This window comes from Strigops habroptila, chromosome 2 (assembly GCF_004027225.2).
Source record: "Strigops habroptila isolate Jane chromosome 2, bStrHab1.2.pri, whole genome shotgun sequence".
Classification (NCBI taxonomy): Eukaryota; Metazoa; Chordata; class Aves; order Psittaciformes; family Psittacidae; genus Strigops; species Strigops habroptila.
Window position 1 is genome coordinate 101,412,345 of NC_044278.2, and position 27,434 is coordinate 101,439,778.

General features: G+C 46.9%; 1 long non-coding RNA gene across 3 annotated transcripts in view; it reads right to left on the reverse strand.

Moving 5' to 3' along the window:
- The window catches only part of LOC115604384, a 73,969-nt gene that overhangs the window by 33,872 nt on the left and 12,663 nt on the right, over positions 1 to 27,434 (reverse strand). For 2 of the 3 annotated variants that reach the window (XR_003990255.1, XR_003990252.1), the window contains exon 3: positions 10,490 to 10,557. This is a non-coding gene — a long non-coding RNA (uncharacterized LOC115604384). Of the gene's footprint in view, positions 1 to 1,704; positions 1,869 to 10,489; positions 10,558 to 27,434 lie in introns of those variants that run through there. The other variant, XR_003990256.1, reaches the window with a different exon arrangement.

A 27,434-nucleotide genomic window follows, 5' to 3' on the forward strand; every position in this document is an offset into this window, starting at 1 on the left:
AGCCTCCTGCATGGGGAAGCTCTGGGCTCATGAGGTACAGTTCTGTCTAGCAGCTTCAGGTTAATCATGATGACGACTGAGGAGCATCCCCGAAGCTTTGCCCTTTGCTAGCTTAGAGGTCTGTGTAACTTTTCATGGGGAAACAAGAGAGATCTGAGAGTGGCAAAAATACTCCTCTCTCTTTGTGAGTGGATGTTGCTTTGGGGGAATGGAATCAGCTGAACTGTTTTTTGTGAAGAGGTTCACTCAGCCATCTGCTCTCAGTAGCTGTGCAAGTATAGGGGCAATCCCTGGCCTATAGGCCTTGCAGGCTAAGAAGAAAAGAGACATGTATGTGTGTCGCCCGTCAGAACAAGACACTGGCCTGCCAGAAAATACTGGCAGAGAGAAAAGGGAGGAACTGAAAATTATATTTTAACAGAGCTTATTATAAAATGACAGACTTTCTCAAAATATTTTAGATTTTTTTGTTGAAATGTAAAAAGTATACGACATTTAAGCTGAAATTTGGAAAACTGAAGGTCTATTATTCATATATATATCTGCCATCATAAATGTGTTTCCTGCTGGTATTACTAAGGAAAAAGAAGAGTTTTGAGAAGAGAGATGGTTTTGAAGAACAGAAAATCATTTTCAACAAGGAACAACAAGCTGTATTGATGTAAGAAAACCAAAGAATGATACTGACTACTCCTGAATACCACACATGGAACCCTATCCAGGTAATTACTTAGGGACATATGGATAATTGGCATCTCCATGCTAGGGTTTGGTGATCTGGCAAAACAGAACCTTCTGCAACCACGGGAATTGGATTAAAAAAAAAAGGGAAAATGACCAACCAACCTGCCCTACAGGTTCCTATTCAGCAAAAAAATAAAACGTAGCATAGAGACCCATACCTGTGTCAGTGACACAAGGGCTCTGGTGCAAACCAGGCATGGCCTGCCTGAGGTCCTCGGGAGAGAAGGGATTTCAGACAAACGCACCATAGGAGAGAGCTCTAGAGCCCAGAGAAGGAATTGGGTCCTCACAGGCCATGAGCAGAAGGATCAGAGTACAGCAAAATTAAACAAGTTAGAAATAGACGTATTTTGGGTGTGTGATGTATGCTTACTGGCACCCCAACACTGGATCAGGTTGCACAGAGAATTTGTGGATTCCCCCCATCGCTGGAAATGTTCAAAGTCAGGATGGATGATGCAGTGAAAGATGTCCCTGCCCACAGAGGAGGGGGTGGACTAGATGGTCTTTGAAGGTCTGCTCCAACCCAAACAATTCTACGATTCTCTGATTTCCTACTTAAGCACAGAAATATGAAGCCTGGAATGTGCTGGGTTTGACAGTTTGAACGATCAATGTAGGTTTTCCAAGCATCATCTCAGTTTGGTTTTTTTTCAACTTCTGTAAACAGAAAAGCACTAACACCAGGTTTGCTTGTTTGTTTGTTTGTTTTTCCCAAAGAATGTGTCAGCTCAAGGAGTTTGCAAGGCTTTTTAGAGTCTGTGATCTTCTTATTCAAACCCAGGTGGTATGAAAAGAGGCAATGATAAATTGTTATGATCAAAGATTTACCTTTCTCAGAAGAGGGAAGATAGAGTGGCAAAGCACAGAAGAGAGGAAACACAGGGGAAGAGGAAAAGCAAGCACTTTGTCCACTGTTCCCTCCAGGCTTTATGTCTAACAGAAACAAAACAAACCACCTACAGGAAAATGGTATGTTTATTTCCAGTGAGAAATATAGAGCTTAGCATCCCAGCTAAAGCCACATGGCAGTGGGAAAGTACAACAGTTTGTATCATCCTTGTCATAGGGCCAAGGTGAGAATTTGCTTTCTGCAGAGCGGCCATGGATGGGCAGAGACATTTCTGCAAAGGGGAGATAAAGATCACAATCACTGTACGACTGTTACACCCGATCCCTACTTCAAAAAACATATAGTGTCCCCATAGCATGGTGGCATCTGTGGGTACAGGCCCCCCCAAGCAAGCTAACAGCAGGGGGCCCTGGAGAAGGAGTGGAGCTGCCACCCCAGCTGCCAGGAACAACTGCGAGCGCAGTGCAAGCCTGTGAGAAAGGTTGGCACGTTCCACTGTGAACAGAAAGTTCGTTTGTAATTACAGCCAAATCCCAGGAAGGGTGTGTGTTGCATCACTTGGAAGCACATGCAGATTTGGGGCTAACTGGGAAGATCAGTGATGTTGACACAGTATCTTTTGTCTTCTGCCTCAGTAAGCCACAGAGGTGGTAACAGGTTAATTCCCACCAAGGTAAACACGGGCATTTCACACCTCCTGCTCTTCCTTGCGGGCGTGAGGAGGACAAACAGTGCAGCACCAGTTCCCATTCATGCCTCTGTGTAACCACGGACCTGTGGCTGGGCTCCAGCATCCTAAATGCTTTGTCTGAGATCAGGTGCTGGCCTGGTCCCAGCAGAGGACTGTGAAGGTATCTCAAAGGCTTGCCCCTTTTCTTGCAGCAAAGACAGTCACCGAAGCAGGAGCTCCTGCCGTTGCTCACGGGAACTACTGAGACCTGAGGAGCAGCTGGGATTTGCAATACACACTGGTCACAGAAAGACACCACAAGTAGGGCCATGGTTATTTCTACTCCTTCAATGCAAAGGTGTCCCCTTGCTAAGACCTGCTTTCCTACAAAGGCTCTGCGTGAGCCCCTTCATCCTCTGGAGCTCCTGCCTGCCATGGTGGGAAGGGGCCTGATTACAGCACAGTGGCTCTCCAGCACGGGTAACACTTGATCCTTCAGGAGAGCTGGGAACAAACACCAGTCCCGAAGCAAACAGCCCCATCCAGCCCAACGTGACTAAACAGATCCGCACAGGCAGAGCCGTGCAGGCTGCGAGCGGAAACCAAACACAGCACGCTGCGGCTTGGCAAGCCCAGGCTTTTCTTCCCATGAGTGGAGGCTTATCCTTCCTTTTTATTTAAGCAGCACTTCCAATGGGAAGAGAGGCTGGTAGAAACTACTGCCTCGTCTCAGGGGCCTCTCACCAAGCTGAACGGCGCTGCTAAGAGGAATTTTGTCCATTTTCCTTAAAAACGGACATCCAATGCCTTTGCAAAAGGACGGAGGGAAGGAGCCATGCATGAAGGAGAAGGCAGAGATAGGAAGGATACCCTGGCAGGGAGAAGCTCCCCAGCTTGTGTAACTTGCCAGGGTAGGGTATTGCTCTGACAAGTTACGCAGGCTTCTACAGCAGCTATGAATTTGATCCTGTAAAAGCACAAGTACCAACAACTCAACCACGTGCTTGGGTCACACGGCAGCAAGGACAGCACACAGTAGCAAATGTTGATTTTTGTTTTCGTTTTGCTTGGTTTTAATATGAAGAGGGAGCGAGGAGTGAAGCTGGGGTGGAGCTTTTTACTACTCACTGGGAGGAAAAATAAGGTCTGCAACAGCTCCTGCTTTGTTTTCGCTCTGCCTCAAGAGCACAGGGCTCCCCAGGTTCTGCCAGGGCTGGGAATGCTGCAGTGTTTCCAGGACTCACAGACCCCAGGCTGTTCTGCAGCCCAGACTGGCTTGGATGCTGTCTCACAACATCTCAATTGACTGACCTGAGCTGAAGGCAGGACCTTTGGCTTAGTGCCTGGCACAGCCCTGAGTGGCAGGCAGTGGTGTCTTAGGGAAAATGATGACGGTATGAGGAGATGCCAGGATCAAGGCCTGGGAGGGATGCTGTGCGACCAGGATCCTGAGTCATGCCAATGCAGCATGGCTCAGTGGTGATCCCTCTTAGCCTCAGCGCAGCACGGGGCACAGGCTGGCACAGGCTGGGGTGGCATGCAGCCGAGAGGGCTCCCTGCAGCACCTGCCTCTGCCCTGGCTGTGGCATGCCCCCTGCAGCCAGCAGTGAGGCCGGCATCCCTGCTGCCTCACCGGCAGCTCTGCCTCATCATCAGACCACTCACTGCCCGGTCACATTTTACTGGTCACAGGTGGTTATCTTTGTTCCAAAGACACGTGTCAAAATCATCTTGTCTGAAAGTGCCTCAAAGTGAAACGGTTTGTTTTAACTCACAGAAACCCCTGGGGTTTTTACTGCTCTGTCTCCTCCTCTCTTCATTTTCTGTGGTGTCTGAGACCCCAAAGACTCAAATCGAACAACAAACCATGTTCTTGTTTTGACAGTGTTCAAATGAAACCCCTATCTTTTCTTTACCCACTTCTCTCACACAGTATCTACTTATAGATCTGCAGGTCTTACATTTGGGGTCCATTTTCAATAACCCTGTTCACATTAGACATAGATTATTGCAATGAGCCGAAATAACAGAAGGTCAGCAAACGATCTTCTTGCCTCTTTCATCATAGGGAGTGCAGCAAACCAGCCTTTTCAGACAGAAAGAAATCCAAGCTTTGCTGTCTTACACCATGAGGTCCTCACGTAGATGCAGCTTTTCCTGGCAAAGCTAAGCTTTACTGATGAATCTTGTGTGCACACATGTAAAACAGCACAAGTGTGCATACCTGGAGCTGGAAAAGCAGCATGAGGCCAGGCTCCCGCCTCCTCACACCCCAACCCATGCCTTGGCTCAGCTCGTTTCGTTTAACTCCTCTGGTACAATTAAAGCAGCACAGACTCAAATGTGGCTGCAGTGATGCTGCTACAGAAATACAGGAAGGGAAACTAGATTTAACAGGGTATGGCAGCTTCATGCTAGCACAACTGTTCACACTGGTAGTCATACCAGCATCGATCTCCTTATAAATTACCTTAAAATATAAATTACCCAGCTGAAAGCCCTGTATGGGCATGAGCACTGTGGGGAGGTAAGACCCCTGCGCTACTTGGCAGGAACAGTCTGTGTCCTCCTGGTTTAGAGGAACCAGAAATGTAAAGGAGAGTATTTGTTTTCCTTTTAGAAATAGCTTGTTCTAAGGAATGCCATTTTCAACCGCAAGAGGATACAAGATGGAAGGGATACAAGACCTAATAACCCACCTGGAAATACTTTGTATGGAAAAGCAGTTCAGCGAGTTTGGGGATTGTGCCAAAGAATTGTCATACAGGCCTTGCTTGATACGATTTGGGTTTGTGGGCAGCTTTTACAGCCCAGCAGGATTTCCCAACGCTGAGGTGCTTTTAAGCTGCCCGTGTATGTGCCTGGCCCTTATTGCAGCCCTGGCTGCTGGCCAAAGCGATTCTGTTTGTGACAGAGTGAACAAGTGAGGACCATTACAGCCTGGAAGAAGCTCAGATCTTGCTCACTGAGTACTCTGGAGCCATAGAATGGGACACAGAAAGTAGAGAAATGTATCAGAACGTAGAAGCCGGTGAGGAGATAGCATGCTCCTCCAAGTTTCAGCTATTTAGCACATGGTCTGCAGGCTGTCGGACAACTTGTATGCATTAGTAGGTGAACCTGGATGCAGGAGAACAAGAGGTTTCCTGCAAGATCTGCATTTTCTCCCGCTCTCAGGCAACTGCACATCAGCAGATCTTCATTCTGACCATGCAGTGGTGGATTCCAGTGGCTTCTCCACACTATGACTCTGCTCCTCTTCCTGCATGGTCATGAGTGACCGTATGGTGACAGGAGCAGCAGCATAGTGTTAACAAATGTGAGAGTTTTCAGAAGCCTACGTCAAAGCCTCTGCTGCATTCTCTTCAAGAGGAGGGACAACAGTTCAATGAAAAAGTAAAGATGCTTCCCCCTATATTTTTTTCAAGGCAAAAAAGAAACCATCCAACCTCCTGCAGAACAGGACAATTGAACTCTGGCATCCATGGGGCCCCTGGGTAGCATTTCCAAATGGAAAGTTATGGATACGTTTAGCAATCTTTTTTTTTGGAGGGGGGGAAGGAGAAGGGGAAAAGAAGGAAAGAAAAGTAAGTTCCACGGAAAGCTGCCATTCTTCATTGAATCAAAAATAGAACTTCTTGGAAGTTTACCAACCAGGCATTTTTGTGTGGAAAACACTAACTCTGCAGGTTGGGCACTGTCCAAGGGAAAATACACACCAGTTTTGGACAGAAATAGAGTTAGAGGTCTAGATGTGTTCACTCTAAAATACCTGCCAAACATTCCCTGCTATGGCAGGACATGAGACACTGCAACGCCTGTTATTTTTCTGTAGCATGTTAGAGGTCTGGCTTTCGGTCTCTGACTGCGCATCCACACAGTTTTTGGGAGGTGTCAGTGAGTCCTGGAGTGCAGCTTGCCCGTTACGGTCAGTGGAGATCCAGTCAGGACACTACTGGAGTTATGGGAGCTTTTCATGTGAGTTTGACACTTGGGCAGATGAATTATGCCTTGCACTGCACTAAGGGGACTGAAGGAAAGGGATGTCGGACTGTGGTTTTTCAGGGGTGGTAACAGGACTGTTTTGTTTAATCTGTCTTTTTTCTGAAGAATAAATCCATGTTTAGCATGAGGCAAGGCATAGAAAGAGCAGGAAACAATCTGGGAAACTGGCCATCCCCTGGGCCATGATAGGATTTGGTGTTTGCTTGAATTTGGAGACTACTAAATTGATATCCACTAAGGTTGGTGTTTTACACTTGATATCGCTGCTTGCCATGGATCTCTGTGCAGTGGATGAGGGCGAGAAACAAGAACACAGTTTTTAGCTTGAGGGGCTTCCTCCTCCCACTGAGAAGTCCCAGACCTACCCTTGCTCTGCATTTGATCTCATGCATGGTACGGAGAATTTTGATTATTTTTTTTCTAGCCGTCTTCAAACTCTCCTTCTTTCTTCAACGCTTGTTGTAACAGTATTGGAGCACCCACCTTTTCCATCTGCTTGTCTGCATATGCCTGCCCATGCAGTTTCCTCCCCTGTGTTTCACCTTGTGCTGAATGTGATGCTGTCCTCAGTAAGGCAAATCTAATGATGCATCAAGACAATTCAACTTTTACCTATGGGAGGCACTTCTTTGGGACTGCAACAAAGCAAACCCCTTATCTGGATGGGTTTATATTCCCTTGCTCTACCTGTCCCCAGTCTCACATCCTTGCTCTTGAAGCCACACGCTGTATGAACTCCCATGGAGCAGAGCCTTCCACCTGCACTGAGAATACCTGATTGTTTCACTTTTATCTGGAGGGAGAAGCCTGTGTTCATATTCTTGCCCGGGGCACAGCACAGCTCTTGAGCCGGACTAGTATTTCTGGTTTCCTCACAATACTGACTTTATCAGCCAGAAGAAAGTTGAACTCCAGTTTTCCAAAGAGGGTCACAACAAGTTTGGCTAGAGCCTCGTACCAGTTGGCTGTGCCCTCTTGAGCGCCTGGGGCTGGGACTGCATCAAAGAACACAGTCACTGGTGCAAGCAGCCTCTGTCACTCATGAACACATACAACAGCTCAGTATCCTCTTCCTTCTGTACTTTCATGCTGTAGAATCTCAGCAGGATGCCAGAAATTGGACAGGATTCAGGAAAGCCAAAATATCTATGCCTGTATATGTATGTATAGATAGGTATCTGTGTATGAAAGGGGGGCTAGACACAGTTCTTGCTTTTGAGTAGTACAAAGCTAGCATTTTTGCTGGTGCTAACTTCCAGAGGGTAAAGAGAAGGCACAGCAGAGCTGACCCCACAGAGTGTCACCACTGATGGGGCAGGAGAACTGGCCTTGGTCATACCCTTATCGGCTCAAAGCTGCATTCCCTGGTGGAAGTCAAGTGAAAGGTTATGTGCCTGTTTAGCAGCCTGTCACTTAGGGATAAGCTCAAGGAAGACTAACCCAGAAGATGATGAGAAGGAGGAGACTGGGAAGGTACTTAAAAATGCCCTGAGAAGGGAGGAAGATGATGGAGGAACCAAGTGTGTCCCTCTGCCCAAGTGCTGAAGTATTCAAGCTTGCAGGGCCGGGGAGTCAAGTGATGTGTGCAGGAGCACAGGCACCTCTCCTGCAGAGAGGGCAGGCGATGCGCTAGGTCAGGATGTTGCATGGCAAGAGGCTGAGCGCAGGGAGCAGGATGGGAGGTTTCCAAGGAACAGGACAACCTGTAGGTCTGGGCTCTGGCATGAAGGTGTGAGCAGACTGTGATTTTAGTTGCTCTGGAAGAAGCAGAACATGATGACTAAGCAGAAGAGTTAAACCAAGTATTTTTTATCAACTGAGAAAGCATTGGAAGGTGGTGGCTGACCCTTAGGAATAGGGTAAGTGAGCCAGAAAGCAGCTGTGTGATAAGGGGGTGGAGGTGCTATTAATGTGTTCTGTCAAGGCCTGGCACTTGTGGCCTCATGTCTGAGTGTCTAAAGCATAGGGAGCTGATTCTCTCTTTTCAGGCTGGCAACTTACACTGGTGTAGGCAGGCCTGTCTCACTGCTGTGGTAATGGCAGAGGAGTTTGTGGAGAAATGGGGGTAGGGAGAAGGTTTGTGAAGTGGCCCATGCATTTCTGAGGTATGAAGATAAGTGGGAATAGGTGCTTTTGGGGACTCTCTGTGGGCGAAGTGTCTGGAGGATATCAGTGGGGTTTTGAATTATTCTAGGTAGGTAAAGACATACCCAGAGGTACAGGGATTTTGATAGCCCTGGCATTTGGCTGGAAATAGGGATTCTCTGTTTGTTTCTCTCCTTTCCCACCTCTCCCAACCCTTGTTTGATGTCAATTCCCTTAACACAAGATTTCCATTCCAACCTACACATTCTTCCCATCCCTCTTCCCCAGCAAGATCACTCCTTTTCCCTTTCATCGTCCTCATGCCAGGCTCTTTCTGCCCTCCATGGACTGCTGGGAATAGGTGAGGGACCATAAATCTTCCCTTCAGCCGAGGGCAGCAGGCATGGATGAGCTGTTTACAGAAGGAATGTCTGGTTTTGTCTCTCTGAGCATAAGCAAAATAGGAAGTCTCAAGAGGTGACTTTGTCTGTGCCTTGAGCCAGCTCTGGGTGAAGGAAAGGGAGACATGCTTTTGGGAGTTTCTGCTATGGCCTCAAAGGCACAGTCATGCTTGTGGAAGCCACTGTAGCTACCGCATGTTCATGAGAGCCATGTGCAGAGGACCCTGAGGGCCAGGAGGCTGTGACAGGAGCTGTACAACAGCTCTAGATCATACCAGCTTTCCTCCAAAATGCCTGACATCCAGGAAGACAGTAACCAAGAGTTTGTTCATCTCAAGTGCAGCAGTATGAGGCAGCACGGTACTGCTCCGAAGATTGATGACAAGACTGGGACCTTGGCTGGGACCCACCGGACATGCAGCAGGGCTAATAGTGCCTGTGCTGTTATCTGCTGATGGAACACAGTGCTGCTGCCTGCCCGCCAGCCTCTCACCAGCGTGGGGATGTCTGTGCAAGGTGATCTTGCAACATTGCAGGGGCAGAGATGACCAAGCAACCTGGGCAAGGTGTGAAGTAAGGTATCACAGGATAGCGGTGAGATGATCTGGCACATGCCTACACAACCCTCAAAACCAGCAAACTCTGTACCCCATGGATTTACTGTAGCTCATAGGAGGATTATTTGCTAAGACCATCTTTTTTTCCCTTTTTGAAGGAAAAAGTGGTGCCTCATCAGAAGATAATTTGAGGCAAACAAGCCTAATACAGTAAAGTTGCTGTGGCAGGAAGTACAGAACAAATCCACATCCCATCAGAACTAACCTGCTTGTAGCTTCGCATCCAAAAGTGTTAGTCCATTTATTGCCCATTAAAAATTCCCTTTGTCTCTTCTCAGTTGTGGTGCATACTTAAGATGTTAAAGCTGGCACTGTCAGTCTCTAAAGTAATGTTTGAGATCTGTTTACTCATTAACTTTCAAATGCAGGACACTTTCAAAACCTTTTCCCAAGGGCATCCCTGTGTTCTGTTTGAGAGAGTTACTGTTGTTTTCCCACCTACCCTGAAGGGCTGTTTATAATACCATCTCTTGCCTTTAATCCTCTTCTTCTTTCATGTCTAACAAACAGTGTTGAGCAGAACATGTGGAAAAGGTAGATCTCACACATTATAATCATCTATAGTTAACTGAAGAAAATAAATGCTTTGCAGTTAGAGGTTTCATTTTGTAAAGTAACACTCTAGGAGCTTTTTCCTATATTTTTCCAGATAAAACCTCTGTTCTTCCAGGCCCAAGGTTTGTACAGATAGTAACATGGATAAAGGGTATCTAGAACTGATCCTGTGAGTTGATGTGCACTCCGCACAGTGACTGGGCTGTCACAGAAGGGATTCTTCTTAGGAAACCCTATACAGAGGGATACCTTGAGATGCACACACAGGAATGTGGGCTGTATTGAGATGTTGAACTATGACAGAAAACATTACCTTTCAAAACTGGTCACTGTTTCTGGTGGTGGTTTTTTACAGGTTGCCTTGATTTATTTAGCTCTTTTTGCCCTATATGTGAGCACCTTGTGCATATATTTTTCTTCACAGCTTTTGTGTGGGGCAATGCGGGACTCCATGTTACACTGATCTGAGAGGCGATCATTTGAAGAGCACTTCTTTCAGCAGCAGTGCCAACATAAGCATCCCCTGCTTTCCCCTTGCCCTCTCCCACGACTCACTTACCCCTCAGCTGTGCCAGTGTCTATGCCGTGAGGGAAACAAATCGCAGAACACATCCAGGTTAAAAATAGCTGAAAAAGAAAGAGAGAAAAATGAATTCCAGAACCTGGACTGACATCCTACATGTACATCCAAAGCCAATACAACAGAATCTTTTTAGCTTAGATTCAATCTGTCTGTCTGGCTCCGTCAGTAATTCTTACCTGATTTCACAGAGGACAGAAAGGTGGAAGTTTCAAAAGCTATCGATTTCCTTCCTAAATTTTGTGATGGCTTTCTAAATTTTTGTGAGGTGCGAAGACCTCGATTAGAGAAATGTGGCCAGGAGGCAACTGGCCAGTATGTCCGCACTGGCTGACCGTGTATGCATTAGCTGGTCAGCCACTATATACGCCCAATAAGGAGTCTTAGAGCATATAAGGAGGGAAGAGTCAGGCTTGGTGTAGCTATTCTCTTTTAGGATGGGGGGAAGGGACACAACTATGAAGCAAAGGTAACAGACCTAGAAGAAGCCAAGAGCCATTAGTTCCACTGTTCACAAAGCAATTTGTTTTGAAAAACCCAAAAATTCTATAAAATAAGACCTCTTCTGCCAGTGAGCCTGTAAATCAAGTAATAGTTTCTCATCCAATTTGGGAAGAAGCTGAGAGCTCAGGCTCAGATTCCTGTTCCGACTCCAGCAACCACTTCTGCTTTTAGCACTTCGAACACCAATGGAAACCACGGATACCGATTTCTTTCCCATACTCAAGTTGTCACTTAAAGCCCTTGTTTCTTCTGAACAACTCTTTTCAGCACTTGCTTCAGCTCTGTTCCTACCTGCTTCCTTTCTAATCTACACCAGCATACCAAGAGCTCTGCTCCGTTCTCTTCTTATCCTTCTTGCCTCCCCTCTGGCCGATCAATGGCCTCAAACTTTGGTACTGGGCAGTACACAAAATATTCAGTATGCCATATCTGAAAATGATGGGTATTTTGGTGCAAACAGAATTTGGCTCTTCCTGCCAACCTCTTCTCAGGGGAAAGAGACCCAGGATGTCCTTGCCACTTTTGCTGCCCTGTAGAAGGGACTGGGTGGGGTGGGAGCCACATGGAAGTCATGAGACACCTTGTGAGCCATGGCTGTACTCCATGGACAGAAGCGGAAGGGTCTTTATGTTCCCGTGCCCATGTCTTCTTCTCAGCAGCCCTACCAAATGAGTCTTTCACCATCATGTCTACAGCACTTCAGGGTGTGCCCTCTGCCATGCCTACAAGCGCACAGGGTCTGGTTGCACACTGGGGATGCAAGTTGAGCTCTGTGGCTGCTTGCCTCTGTTCTTGGGAAGAGAGTAGCAGACTGTGTCAGAAGCAGATATTGCCTTTGGTAGAGAAGGCTTTAATCAGAACAAGTGTCTGACAGAAACTGGTTGTATTCCTGCCACTGTGGTGGGTTTCTGTAGCCTTTGCTTTCCCCAGTAGCAGAAATTACCATCACCATAGGCAGGTCTTGGGCTTCTCCAGCTGGGAAACCAGAGGCTTTGGGCAGCTGGGGTTTTCCTGGTGTGGGAAATCCCTGGGCGTCAGTAATCCAGTGTAATGGGCTCTGTGCCAGCCCCGTGCAGACACCCAGGAACATTACTGGGAGCTGCACCCAACGCAATCTGTCTGCAGATACTCCAGTCTCACCACAGGTATGGAGCAAGGTGTGACAGGAAAGACCTGAGACAGCTCCTAGGGGATCTGCATGCATCAATTTCCTTGTCATTGCATGCCTCTGGGCCTGCTCCAGTCCACACACCACACAGGTGGCCAGCTCAGCTCCTGCAAGAGAGGCATCTTCACAGACCTTCCTAGCACTGATTTCACTTGCAGAGCTAGTTTCTGTAGGGGTCTTTTATCCCCCACTGCCCCCCAAATGGAAGAATATAGCCATTATGCAAAGGTGCCACTGTGGCCCTGTAAAGGAGACCTAAAGGGGAAGCTAGGGCTGCCTTGCTTGAACAGGGTGCTAGAAGGTTCCATCCCCTCTCCTCACCAGACACAGGAGCGCAGGAGGCGCTGGTGAATCCTTACCAACATGAGCAGCCTCATGCAAAGCGGAGCAGCCCTTACATTGCTGCAAGTGATGTTAGGATCTGGCTTTATCCTTGGGCAACTACAGGATTTGAGGAAGTGATGGCAGGGGCAATGATCAGAAAGCTGGCAGAAATGGTGCAATTGGTGTATCAAAGGCCCTCCTCCTCTCCTCCAGTCACATTTTAACAGTACCCTATTTTACCCTATGTGTCAGTAAACAACAAAATCATTACCGATAAAACTCGCCTTAAGCAACAAGACACATGTGAACAATAAAGCACTAAGAGCCACATTTTCAAAAGTGTCTGTGCAGAAATGTCTATTGTACAATGTATAAGCAGCATGTGGTCTGGATGTGGCAAGCAGCAACGGGAGAGGAAAAGGGGAACAGATGGAACCTGTACTTGAGTGACAAGAGCGGACGTAGGCTCAGATCGAGTTCTGTAGTGTGCAGAGGATGAGCTTTTGAAAAGCTGAAATAATAACCACATTTTAAGGAGGACTGTGCTAATGGGGCATGCAGATAAGCACACCGAATGGTGGAACTGCAGAACACACAGCAGTGGAGACAGTGATATATACAAAGCATATGAAAAGTTCGCTCTGACACGCCAGCCATGCGTACAATCAAAGGTGTGCACATTTTAGAAACATCAGCCTCCCTGAAACCTCAATGACTTAGCAATAAAACATCAGGAAACGATAAGTCGGGGTCAGAAAGGTCTGAGAATTCCACACAGCTGAAATAAATCTTGAGCAAGAGGAATTAGCATCAAGAAATGAGATTCAGATGTTTAAAGCTGATTGTCTGAACCAAGTTAATATAATGCACCATGTTTCACTTCAAAACGTTTGGATTGTGCAGCTGGGAAGCCCTTCCCATGATTGTGAAATGCAGCAGCTCGCTGTATCTGAGAAGGCTGGGATAGATGTGTCAGCCTGGACACGAGCAGGCTATAAATGATGAATTGGGATTGCAGCCTTTACTGTCCCAGTCCAGTTTTACCAGTTTCCTGGTCCACTAGCACAGAAAACAAGCCCAGCAGCAAGGCTGTGTGAAGATCCTACCTTCACATACTCTGGACTTGCTCTCTTCCTCCATCCATCTCCCCAAGGACTGAAAATGCTCACTTGCTCACTCTCTTCTTTCCAACTGTAAAGTGCTCTGGCAATAAGCATCCCTTGCTCTCTTATTTTCAGCGTATTCAAGAGAACATCTATTCAGCTATCCAGCCTTTCCAAGGGTAATTATACTCTCTCCATCCCTTCCACCAAGTCTAGTGTTGGAGTTCATGGCTCTAGAAAATCATATTTACAAACTGCAATGGTATGGGACAATCACATTTTCACTCCTCTTTGCATGTGCACAGAAGGAAGCCTTTACCTGTATTAATGCAGCACAGCACCATGACCATCTGTGTGGGACACTAAGCCTGCAAAACTTGTACACTTCCAGTGCTAACCTTTTAATTCAGGCAAATCTCAGAGAGATTTATATTAACTTAGAGGTACACATGTACTGCATAAGCTCCTTCAGCCTAGCAAGGTAATCCAAGGGTCCAAAAGGACCCACCTGAAAAGCACACCTTGTGGAGAATGAGACTCTCATAGGTATGATGGTTTTGCAGGCTGGCAACTCATTTGGTTTGTAGCTTTGTTAGGTTGTGATGCTGGTGGGGGTGGCTCTTTCCTGGGACAAGATAAGACACTCAGCAGTCCTTGGGAGAGATCTAATTAACAGGAGACGAGTGTAACAGTACTCCTCCATGCACTATCTGTTCATGGTGACCAGCTCTCAACTGGGGTGATGGTGCACAGAAAAGTTAGGCAATACAGATATTAAGCTCTCATATCACAGATCTTTTCCCCTGCTCTATTCACACGTGCTTTCATGGCAGCTGGGCATTCATAATGCCATTACAGGCCAGAACTCTCTCTGGTACATCTCTAGTGAAACTAAAGACAAATTTGATACTGTGGTTTATGTTGTGAACAAAACAGAGCAGGCTGTGTTCTCTTGCCCATTAGCAAGTGGCAAAGCAGAGCTCTTATATATGGCAAGCTCCCCCCCTAAAGCCACCTCCAAACAAAAAAGGATGGCCAGCTGGAGGAACAGTGTCCCGGGGTGCTCGGAGGCAAAGGGCACAGCCATACCAAGGGATGCTCAGATTCAGGCCTAAGCCTGTCCCCTCTCCTGGAGCAGACGCAGTCAGGACAAGGTCACTTCTTTCACAGCATCTCCAGCACTTGCTGGTTTCAGAAGACTCGCTCCCAACAAGCTGTCACTTCTTTCACAGCATCTCCAGCACTTGCTGGTTTCAGAAGACTCGCTCCCAACAAGCTGTGATCTCCTAGTCATATGGCACCTAACTGTGTCTGGGGACCTCCTACCCATAGGGTACCCGACCATACCCAGCAGAGAGCGCAAGGAGCCCATGGCATGGTCCCACTTTGCTGCAGCTATGCACAAGAGCTCCAGGGGCTCCTTCCACCGCACGTCATCAGCACAGAGAGCGAGTGGTGCCAGCCACATGGCAGTGGAGCAGGACATGAGGTATCTAAAACAAGGGAGGGGGTTTTAGCCCCCTTTGCTTTCCCCTTGCCCTCTCATATTGCACCTGCCATTAGAATGACCAAAATTACCCAGTGATGTCACTCATACACCATAGAAGAGCTCGAAACAGGCAAGTTCCCTGTGGAAATCACCTGAGGAAACAGCATTGTCTCAGTGCTTAGAAGAACATTTTGGACTGGTCACTTCTCTCGCAGGCTTGAGATTCACTCCCTACTCAGCACTGCCTGACCACATTTCGGATGCCTTGGGGTAAGAATCATGTTATTCTTTGCTCAGGTCCAGGAAGGCTCTGATGTGCACTGGAATGTCTCTGGCTTGTTACAATTAAAATTATTGCTAATTTCACAGGGAGGCATTTTCATGTGCTCCCTTTTTATAGAGGGCTTCAATGGGGTCCACCCAAACCACCAGAGTCACAACACAAAGACATCAATAAACACCTTGGCATGGTGCTTTCCTTGCCTAAATTTCCATTAAGCTTGTTTACAGCTAGTGGGCCAGAAGAAAAGGGTCATTTATAATATGTGCCGTGGCATTGCTCCCCTGAATTTTAGGAGTCAGCAACTTTGATGAATTCTTGACACAGCTTGCAGACACGGTTAAGAATGTCTCTTCCGCCTACTGCAGGAAGCTGGTCACTGTATCAAAGATCAAAGTTGCTCACACCAACGCAGGAAGGTTATATACAAGCAAAGAGGAACTACAAATGCTTGTATTTGGATGCAGGGTTTTGCCGCTGTGCACGTATTGGTCTCTAAATTTGACCATTAACCGCTTGAATCAATTCAGACAAAAACCAAAACACTTGCTGCATCTGTGGCCAGATTACTCACAGGCTAATCCTCCTTTTGCAGAGGCAAGACACTTTGTTATCAAGATGTTTGATATGAGTTTGAAAAGATTGGTTTATCGAAAATCATATTAGAGACTTATTTAGAGACTGTAATGACCTTAAGTGGCTGTGCTTTAAAAAGGCTAACGGAAGAGTACGTGACCTGAAATGGGCACATATTGTAGGGAAGTCATTTCCCTCTGTTACACATACTGCATATGCAGAAGAGGTGAATGTTTATCAGGAACTGAAGCTCATCAAATTAGCTAATTGTTTCATAGAAATAACCCACAAGATGGCTTTGTATAAAACTCACAAAAGTAGACAGGACCTTTACAGAAGTAGTTCCTGACATCAAGTGTCCCCGGGATAAAACACAGCTAAGAATTATTGCTAAGAAACTTTATGTTGGCTCTGGCAACCTAACTGCTGCTGCTGGAGCCAATGCCCAACTGCTCCAGAACTGCCAGGAAAAAGATGGGCAGGGGAATGTAACCAAGTGTGTCTCCCATCTCTTCCCCTCTCTCCTCCCCTCCGCTGCAGGATAGGTAATCCGAGAAAAGACAAATAAACTAGATTTTAAAACTGTTTCAGTGGCTCTTGCACACAAACAGGATTCACAAGCATTTTGGGTTAATTTCCTTTAATTTCTGGTCTTTCTGCATCCCCGCTCTGTTCTGGTTTACTATTCTCCAGCTCCCTGTACAAACAGGATCTTTCTTCAACAATGTTCTGCCACATCATCTTCCTTCCTTTGTATACAGGCTGATACTGCATGTTACACACCATGTGGCTTCCTAAGGCACCTCGTTTCTCAACGCTAGCAAAAACAGGAACCAAAAGCAAAGCAGCAATCAAACACTAAGTTCTCGACACAGTTTAAAATTGAACCCTTGAAACTTTCCAATTCAAGATGACTTTTGAGTTAATGGATTTTCTCTAGTTTAGTGCTGTGAGCACCACACTGCAGAATATGTGTAAATGAGGCACCTTTCACCAGCCTCAAGTGCCTCTGCCGCGAGATCTGCAACACTGACCCATGCTTTTTCTCCTTTTTTACTGGTGTTGAAAAGTGAAGCCAGCTGAGCAAAGAGCACATTGCCTCACTGTTCACGTCTTTTCTCCCATCTTGTAAGGCTTGCTGTCTGGTTTTTTGCTCCGGGGAGATTAGATAGCATGTCTTCAGGGACAAGAAAAAACCATGGGGTGCGCTGAACATTGCACAAATGCTCTTGTTGTTCAGAGGCCTGAAGAAACAAGGAAGGAAGCTTGAGGCTGGTGGTTTGGCAGGTGTGAGGCCCTTTTTTACACAGACATCTGTTTTAAGTGGTAGCTCTGGGCTCGGGGACGAGCAGGGAACGCCCGTCACTCCCACCCTTCTCTGTGTCACGGCACAAAGGGTTTCGGGCTCCCAAAGAAGCAGTGTCACCCAGTTGCTGAAGCTGTGCTTTGGGACTCTGCTGTCTCATGTTTGTGGGGCAGGGCTACAAAGTGAGACCATTCCTCCCTGAAAACCAGCAACTGGGTAACGCAGCTGCTCCTGTGCTGCTGCACCGGCACGCACAAAATGGATGGGGTTAGAGTACAAAACGGGTGAGAAACAACACGTACGCTAGGCTCGATGCAAAGACATGATGAGAACTCTTTGGATGCTACCACGTACACCACATCCAAATGAATGTCTCTAATCCCACTAGGTTATTTCTAGTGGGTTGGGTAACACTGCTCGTGATCCCACTGCAGTTTTGAATGAACTGCTTCCTTTGGTGGGATGTTATGGCACACCCTCCACTAAATCTTGCACCATGTTTGAAGGAATTCATTAGTGCTTGGTGGTTAATTATCTATGGAATAATATGTCTGGGATCCCCACCTTAGAAACAATCTAGAAGGAAACTGCAGTTTTTCAGGTTGGATCCTGCTCTGCTAAAACACATGTGGGGAGTTAAAAAAGGTTTGCATAATATCCTCCCCGGTGGGGATTCTCTGGGGCAAGTAAGTGTTAAGCCACATTGTTATTTTAAATGACAATAAGTTCTGCCGTTGTTCACTGCCACTTTAATGAACACTTAGCAACTTAATTATCTTTAAGACTGGTACTCCTCTGTTAGGGATTGCTGAAATTGGTCAGTGAATTCCGAAGTTCCTGGGGGAAGGGCAGAAAAGCACAGACACATGTATACAGCTGCCCATGCAATCACAGACCCTCATTTCCATAAGAAATCAAGCCGAGCCATTTCAAGGTGAGGGACTGTGGTTAATGCCTCCCAACACACCCATTAATGCATCTCAAAATGTGTCTGTCTCCTTGTCCACTGACAAGGAGAGTCAGGCAAGTACTGCTTTAGTCTGGGTAGGAGAAGAGCTACAGTTTCTGAGATAGGCTTCATAGGGACTGCTGGGTTTACGGCTTCTTTGGAGGTTTTAAGCTGTGCTGTGCTGATGCGCCTTCGTTCAGAGCAAAGCAAGGGGTAGTTGACACCTTGGAGAACTCAGCTCCTATCTTTGCGAAAGCCAGAATAAAATCTGCTGATGTCCATACCAGAATGGGCAAAATCCTGGCAAAATGAAGGGCTTTTTGACATTCTTGGAAAGGAAGACACAATTTCTCACATGAAGCATCCTGCCGCCATGCTTAGTGTGGTCTCTAGAGCCATCACGCCATTTCTGTTGGTCACCTGTGAGAAGCACCACTGCAGTGCTCACAGAAATCTAATAATTAAACTTTGGAGCTGGACTCCAAAACAAAATTGTTTTGTTCTGAGAATTAAAAGAAAAAATAAGAAAGGAAGCCACAGAAGGAAGCCTGATGTTCTAGTGCTGGTATCTTAATGTTCTTTTTCCTATCTGACAAATGTCAGCATGACAGCAAACAGAACCTTCCCAGTTCACACGGCGGCACAGCTTAACTGTGCTGGTAAGCGGTGAATCGACGCTTCGCTCTAGCATGGCCCTAAATTGTACCATTAACATGTGGTAATAGTCAGAGAACACATTTGGTAGGAAATGGCACCTTGTTACTTCCCAGATTATCTGCTCCCTATGGGGTAAATATTTTAAACATCATGCAGGGTTTTAGCAGCAACATCCCTATTAAAGTAAATGGGATTTGAGTGAGGGTAAAACCAAGCGCGCAGTGGTGGGACGTTATACCTATAAATCTTCTGTGTGTTATGCTCTGTGCTTTATTCGCTGACAAAAGACAAGTGTTTGCTGCCTCTGTAAGGTTCATAAAGCACAAAGGGAGGGTGTGTACTCAGCATTGCTTCCTGTAGCACTGGCTGCAGCTACAGTGCGACAGCCTGAAGCAGGAAGGACTCAGAGAGATTCCTCAGCTCCTCAGCACAAGTTGCAGCCTTACTACCAGTGGGAGGAACCTGGCTTTCGGGTGCAAGGAGTCCAGTTCACTTCTGTGCCACAGCTACACAGTGATCAAGTTACTTTTAAACAGCAACTGCCTTTAGCCTGTATTTTAGACAACAGCCACCTTACAGGCCCCTTCAAGGTTATTGAACATGTGTTAAGCGATTTTTCTGTAATTTCAGCCTTTCCCTAGTATCTATCCCATCACAGTAGTGGTCGATAAGTGCCCCAGTTTACATAACAACAAAGACTGGGAAAGGTCCTTTTCTTAGGGTAGCTACCTTAAAACACATAACTTGAGTCTGAAAAAACCAGCCTGTTCTCCAGTAGGCATCATTTCATGGCTTAATACAATAAATGTAACCTCCATGTGCCTAGTATGTCAGGCAGCGTTCTTTGTTACTTCACTAGGTGGTGTGTGGCTGTGCCTGGTAGGGGGGAAAAGGGAGAAGAATTAATTCAGTGTGTAAGTGACTGCGCTGCACTCCTGCCTCTAACGTGCCTTTAACAATGTGGATCTATGAGTTAACGTTTCAAAAGCGAGAACTGAATTTCCAGAATCAGGAACAGGATTTCCAGCTGAAAACAGCTTCATTTTCAAAAAGCTGAAACTTCTCCCTGAAGAGTACCCTTAAATCAGCAGTGGGGCAAGATTGGTGGAAAAGAGGTTTATTCACAGAATTACAGACTGGTTTGGGTTTTAAAGGACCTTAAGATCATCTAGTTCCAGCTCTCCTGATATGGGCAGGGACACCTCACACTAGACCACGTCACCCAACACTCCGTCCAACCTGGCCTTGAGCACTGCCAGGGATGGAGCATTCACAACTTCCTTGGGCAACCCACGCCAGTGCCTCACCACCCTCACAGTAAAGAACTTCTTCCTTATATCTAACCTAAATCTCCCTGTTTAAGTTTAAACCCATCACCCCTTGTCCTATCGCTACAGTCCCTGATGAAGAGTCCCTCCGCAGCATCCTTGTAGGCCCCGTACAGATACTGGAAGGTTGCTATGAGGTCTCCACGCAGCCTTCTCTTCTCCAGGCTGAACAGCCCCAACTCTCTCAGCCTGTCTTCATACGGGAGGTGCTCCAGCCCTCTTATCATCCTCATGGCCTCCTCTGGACTTGCTCCAACAGCTTCATGTCCTTTTTATGTTGAGGACACCAGAACTGCACACAGTACTTCAAGCGGGGTCTCACAAGAGCAGAGTAGAGGGGCAGGATCACTTCCTTCGACCTGCTGGTCACACTCCTTTTGATGCAGCCCAGGATACAGTTGGCAATACCAGCCTATTTCCCAGGCAAAACATGGTCTCAGAGACACCAAGTGCTTCAAACCTGAAACAGGCCTGAAGAAGGGCTTATGTGTCTGAAGGGTGTCTGCTTTCTACAATGTAGTCAGCTGGTCTGGTAAAAGACCTTATTTCTTCCTATAAATCCTGCCTTGATTATAGCCAGACACCATCGCTGCTGCAACACTACTGAAACAACATCCAAAACTATGTGTCGTTCTTCAGAACACAAACCATAAGGTCAATACATGTTCTCACTTTCCTTGGTGTAAACCGCAAGCATAGCTGTCCTCTTTTGTTCTTCTATTAACTATTTATGCCTCCTGCTTTGGAGGAGAACACGACCCAGCTCTGCCCTGAGGCACTTAGTCTCCTGGAATAACATTAAATCACCCTTGCAGGGTCTTCACAGTGCACATGCTGTAAGAATCTGCTCCTTCTTTGGTTGGGAAAATAGGCATCAGCTCCTGAAGGCCTCAGACATGAACCACAGGAGTACTTGGATGTGTTACTGGTCCACACACAGCAGCAGTGAAGCCTGCCTGGTGAGGTCTGGAGGGGCTGGGATGCCTGCAGCACGCCAGCTCCCTCAGCCGCTTGGGGGCTGAGCCAGTGTGCAGTTTCACAACTGGCCTAAGCTGACCCAGAGCTGGGCTCCTGCCAGAAGGCAGCTCCCCGCTTCTGCTGACACTTGTGCTGCTTTGGCTGTAGGGTCGGTGGCACCGGGGGCTGATTGGTCCCGGTACAATCCTCCCCTCCTTGTCTTTCCCTTTTGGTAGGGTTACTTCTCAGCCATCCCAGCATGCTGGACGGGCTGTCTGAGTGGCAGGGAGGATGCTGGGGCTGGCACAAGGAGATGGTGCTGGGATGGGAAGTGCAAGGCCAGCTTTCCTGATTCTGCGGTGCCCTGCAAACATCCCCAAGTGCCGGGGTGGGTGTCAGGGCAGGCAGCTACCTTGGGATGGGATGCGAACATTCCTCTCCTCCTTTGAACATAGACAAAAGGGGTTTAACAACCATCTGGTAAAGAATGGTGCCATGAGAAAAACACATCTGATATACATGCAAGTGAGGGGTTTTCCTGTGGTATTTAGGCCTGAGGTGTTTACTATTTTACCATCCAGCTATGCACACACCTTTCAAATGCATTCAGTGCAACCAACACATGCACTAGATTTAACTAGATTTAATGTAGCATAACCTGCTACATCATGGTCACAGCCACAACAGCAGCTTATACCCTGGCTGTATCAGCCACCAGTGCCACAACATGGGCAACACTCTCTCCAAGAAACAAAATCATGCCCAAAATCAAGGGGATGCCCTTGTAGTTTATGGCTGATGGCTATTCCTGATGGGAGAGTATATTTGTCGTTGGGAGAGAGCATCGGGTGAAGTGCCAGTGCTGCAGCTGCCCGGGGAGCCGTGGAGGTGAGGACCTAGTGCTCTTGCTTCCCTGTTTCCTTACCATACTGATAAGGGAAACAGGAGCAAACACTGGCAACCACCTGAACAAGAGCCTCCCCCCACCCCGCATTCCCTGAAGCTCATTCCTCCCTTGTGTGTCAGGTTTGCGAGGCCACTGCAAGATGAAGCTACACATGGCAAGACAAGTTCTGCCAGGGTTAACCCACAGCAGCTTCTCCACTAACCTTCCCCTGAAGCAAAGGAGGATTAGAGACAAGACGTTAATGGGAAAGGAAAATCAGGGTCATTGGATGGCTCATAATCCGTTCTGTAGGAGAGGCAGGCTGCTACGTAACTTTCTAACTATGAATTTCCATGAAATGTACCTCCATGTCTTTGATGTGCTCACTCAGCTACCTCAGCCCCCCAGTTAGCAGTTGTCTTAGCTAACTCATTTGGTTCCCATTTCCCCGTGCCATCACTCAAATTTAGTAAGTTGAAACATCTGGATGAACCCAGAAAAAGCTGCAAGTGATGTTCTTACTGTATCTATTCCAATAGCCTATGCTTTGAAAATCACTGCACATAAAATACAGAAGTCTCTGCACCTAGCCACCAGCATCTCCTCATCTCAGGCTCCTGGTTCTGGGTCCTGCTCTGCTATTCTTTCGCTCAGTCGCTATTGGACTCCCAGGGTTTAAACCTATCTTACTGTTAGTGCATTTTGTTTGAATTCCAAAATTGTTCTCTCCCTCTAGTAAACTTACAGCAACAAGTAAAGATCCCATTAAGAAAGAACTGTTTGGGCTATAGAGAAATGCTGCCAACTACTGTAACAGGAAAACATTACAGCTCCCTTTTGCCCCCCAAATAACATTTTCTTGCTGTGTGTAAATAGCTATTCCAGTTCCAGGAGCAATAATCCCAGCCCTCTCTTTCTCCGAAGGGAGCGTGCAGTCCTCTGTCCCTGAGAGAAACTCATTTCCACAAGGCATGTCCAGATGGCACCAGCTCTGCCCAGGAGCGCGGGGAGCAGAGGACGAGGAGACAGGCAGGGAAGAAGCTGAGGGGGAAGCTCTGAGGAAGTCACCCCTGCAAGAGGATTGCATGACAGAAGCTCAAGAAGTGTTGCCCACCAGAATGGCACTCAAAGGGCTTTGTCTGAGCTCCCCTCTGCCTGGGAAGGGATCTTACTTGGTTTCTTCTCCCTCTGCTCCAGGCCCTGGAACCTGAAAGTGAGGCTGTCCATGTCCATGTCTGCAGAGAGGCAGATGGTGTCTGGGGATCCAGAGGCCTGGGCTGTGTTTCATGCGGTGCCGCCTCATTTCTGTGGCTTGAGGCAAGGCCCCTTGCCTCTGCCATCTCCTTGCCTAGGTTTATCACACCTGCTGCCCAGGAATGTCCCTGTGTTTCCAGAGCATCTACTGAACAACGGGTTCATTTTAGCTGGGGGTTCCAGGTACAGAGTAAAATAACTGTAAACCAAGGAAAGTCATGGCATTTATTAAACTCTGTTATACTATGAAGAACAGATAAATAGATATCATAATCAGAAGTTAGTCCTCCAGCTACACTGGTTTTAGTTTGTGTGAGTTTTGCCCATAGGACCTCTTTCCTCCCCAGAATGTGCAGGTCTTGTTCTTCCTGACTTTACTGAGTTGTCAACCCTCAGTCATTTCAAAGCAGCTACTTGAGTTCCATTGGTATCAATCTACTTTGAGATGAACATTGGCCTCATTAGGCTTTATTTTGCTTCCTGCCCCACTGTTCATCAGCTGAGGGTTAGCTGGGAAACAATGCTGGTGCTTAGAGCAAAAAACCAGGACAAATGAATCCAGTCCCAGCTTTGCCACTGACAAGAGACAAATCCCTGCCCCTTTGTTTTCAATTTGCCTATCTCTAATGGGAGTAATACTGATATCTCTTATGGCAGAGGCAGGACTGCTACTTGTTTGTACAACACTTTGAGATGGTCAAATCACATCTCAGCAAAAGTACCAAGCACCACTGATGTTTCTAAAGCGTGTGATATGTGTCCTAAACTAACCCTTTCTGACCTGACACTTTGCACATCTGGTCCCCTATCACGTCTCTACTATAAAATAAGCTGTGTTTCGGGTGAATGATTTATTAAATATGCAACTTTAAAAAAAAAAAAAGGGGGGCTTTTGAAAGAGCCTGTTTGGTTTTAAATTGCTGGATATCACAGATTGGGCTAATCTGAGAACACCAAATGTTGGCCATAAGCAAAGCTCATGGAAGGCTCTCCGGACTTTCTATAGGTATGCACCATATGTAGTGCAATACAGCCAGATCCTTAGTGCTTCCAAAGACCAAGAAGCTGTGTAAGGTCTTTTGTCAGGAAAACTATTCATAGATGATGACAGCAGCATGAATGAGTGGGTTACATAACTGACGAGCTAGTCACATCTTGGTAGGCATAAAAACATTTATTTTCTTGTCACCGAGCAATATGACAATGGATTTATACCTGCTTCTTTCAAGTCTTGCTGCAAAATGTGCTTTGTCTGTGGATGCTCTTCCAACAACAAAGGCACTTCTACTGTAGAAGGGTATGTGGCTCTGGATTCCTACCAAAGGCCCTGACTCTGAGGCTGCAGGTTGCTGCTGTCAGCAACAGAACTAGTTTAAGGTACACCCACCTCCCCTCATAGCCCAGGCTGCGCATTCCCATGTACTGCTGAACCCAGCCGACCTCCACCACGCTCCTTCTGCTCTGTGTCACTTCAGCAAAGCGACAGGATCTCCGGAACAAAGCAGGTTAACTGGTCAAGTGCAGGATGGGTATATTTGAGCAGGTCCTCAGCACTGTCTCCTCTTCAGCATCATGGCGTGCTGTGCAGTGTGCATTGTTCTTCATCACTGACCCAGCAGTGGCCAAGGAGGGCTTCCACACCTGTCTTGGGCATAGGGTCTGACTCCCCATCTCCCACAGATGACTGCATTTATATTAGGTCTTTCGGATGTATAGAAAATGTGTATCATGTTCCTAGCAGATGCTGCTGAAGCACGAAATGCCTTAAGTACATATCTGGCCTTGCACCATTCAACACCAGCGCCACAGTCATCTGCAGCACACTGAGATATGCATGTCCTCTGCTCATCCAGAACTGCTCCACATTGCCTGTGCACATTACAGCTCAGCCTCTCCAGGGAACACTGTGTTTGCTGCTACATTTGCACACCAGTCAGTGCTTTGCTTTCTGGTCTATGAATGGTGTATCCAGAAATTGGCTGCTATGCTGGTATGCTTCAGAGAGGATAATGCTGTCCTTTTCACTTCAGTTTATTGTTTACCAGAGGTGCCTAATTTCTGACAAACAAAAGAGATGGATTCTGGGCAATTTAGCAATAATCAAGAGCAGGATGAGCAGGATGAGCAGGGTAGCTTTACAATATGTATAGTGCTGTGTGTAGAGCTCAACAGAGGCCCGCAGTACTGGGCAGCTTGCTGACGCTGGGCCCTTACACTGTCACATTGCTGACAACAGCAACAAACCTTGTCTGCCCTGCAAATCGCAGTCAGAGAGCATAGAAACTTCCAAACTAGCAACAGAACAACTGAATGGGAAGCCTATGACATTAAGTACATGAAAGTGAAGCCTTGGGACTATGAGAACAAATTAAGTACGTTCAGAATGGGTACTCTGCAGGGGACTATTTAAAAATTGTAAGTTTTGCCTAATAGTGTAGCGCTGTCAAAGTCAACAGACACATCAAAAGTTTGTGCAGATGAAGTTTACTTGGATACAGAAGAGCAGAGCAAGACACGGATATCTGCCCCTTGACGCAGATATACCTCAGAGATCTTTTGGGGTTTCTTTTGCCATTTGATGGGCTTGTCTCTGACACACAAAACCACATGAGAGGAGCTGTACGACTGAGGCAAGGCTGTAATACCAGGCGCAGTCAGGATGTGTGTGGCGGGGTTTCATGCCAGAGCTGTAACATGTGGTGCTCTCCCTACCTGCAGCACAGCCTCAGGTGCTCTTGCTCCAGGATGCAGAGGGAGAACCCACCAGGGAGATCTATCCCTCAGCTGTATTACACATGCAGAGCTCAGGACTGTGAACTGCGCTGCGCTGCACATGCCCGAGGTACAGACTGGGCTGCTATTACTTATTGCAGCAAATAAAGCATCCTGGCCCTCCCTCCGTGCTGCTGCATGCTTCCTTCCCTCACCAGCCTCCTCCGTTCCCATTCTGTGGTGTCCCCCATCCCTGTCTCCTTAAGGATAGACACCCCTTCACCCCCCAAACCTGTGGACAGGGCTGTCAGCATAATGCAGAAGAATGGTGGCACTAAAAGGAAGAGCCTGCAATAGGGCAAATATTCTGCTTCCTTTAGCCCTTTCGTTACCTGTTAGGACATAAGCTAAACTGTTTAGCTAATTCCTCTTAGTCCTAGATATGGGGTGCATGAAAGCATAGCCAGAACACAGCAGAGAAACCCCTGATATATAGTCTGCACTGGCATAGTGCTAGTTGTGTAGGTAGAGTTCATTGAGCAAATGGAGATGTTTAAACTGTAGGTGTCCATTTGTGAGTTAGTCACCTTACGACGCTGTTTGAAGTCAGAGAGAAACAGACACTTTTGGCATACAATAAAAATTTATGCTCAGTTGAGCTAAATTGTGCCTTGTAAGCTCCTGCTGCTCTCCGCTGACAATACAGGGAGTCAGGCATGACTAGCTCACAGGTAAATGTCTGTATGACACATGTCAAATAACAGGCGAGATAAATCACATTTTGTACGGCTTTGTTTTGACACAGGGATGCTACACGCTTCAGGGCTGCTAGGAGGGGGCTTCATAGGGTGTGTGGTGGGGCACGCTCTGGCACGTAACCGCACAGGCCAGGAAGCCAGATTCCGAGGAAGAACAGAGAGACGCAGTAACAGACACAGCAAATCCCTTTGGGAACGTGGCTGCTGAAGCAACCATGACTTCATTAGACTTGCTCAAGATGCCCTCTAGCCCAGACCTTTCACCTCATTTAATGGTTTCTTGGCCTCAATCCCTTATAATTCTGAAAGGAAAAAAAAAGATCTCTTTGACTCCTGTTTTCAAGCCAGGGCTGTTTGATTTGGAACGCTGCATTGAAGTCCGTGCTACTGATTGATTTCAGGTTTATTATATTTTCCCCTTTGAAACATGCTACAGTAGGAAAAAAAAAAAATCTGTACACTTTGTCGTTTTTCATGTAAACCCCCCGCTCCCCTTCTTTTTTTTTTCCAATCTTAGCAAATGCTCAGTCTTTTCCACTTCAATAGCCTGAAATTCTCCCCTGGGAGCCCTAAGCTCTTTAAATATTTTTAGGTTGCCAGATTTCTTATGTTCTCTCTCCAGGAAGCCAATTTTGTTTCTAAGTTCTTGAGAGTAGTCCAGCTTCATCTTTTG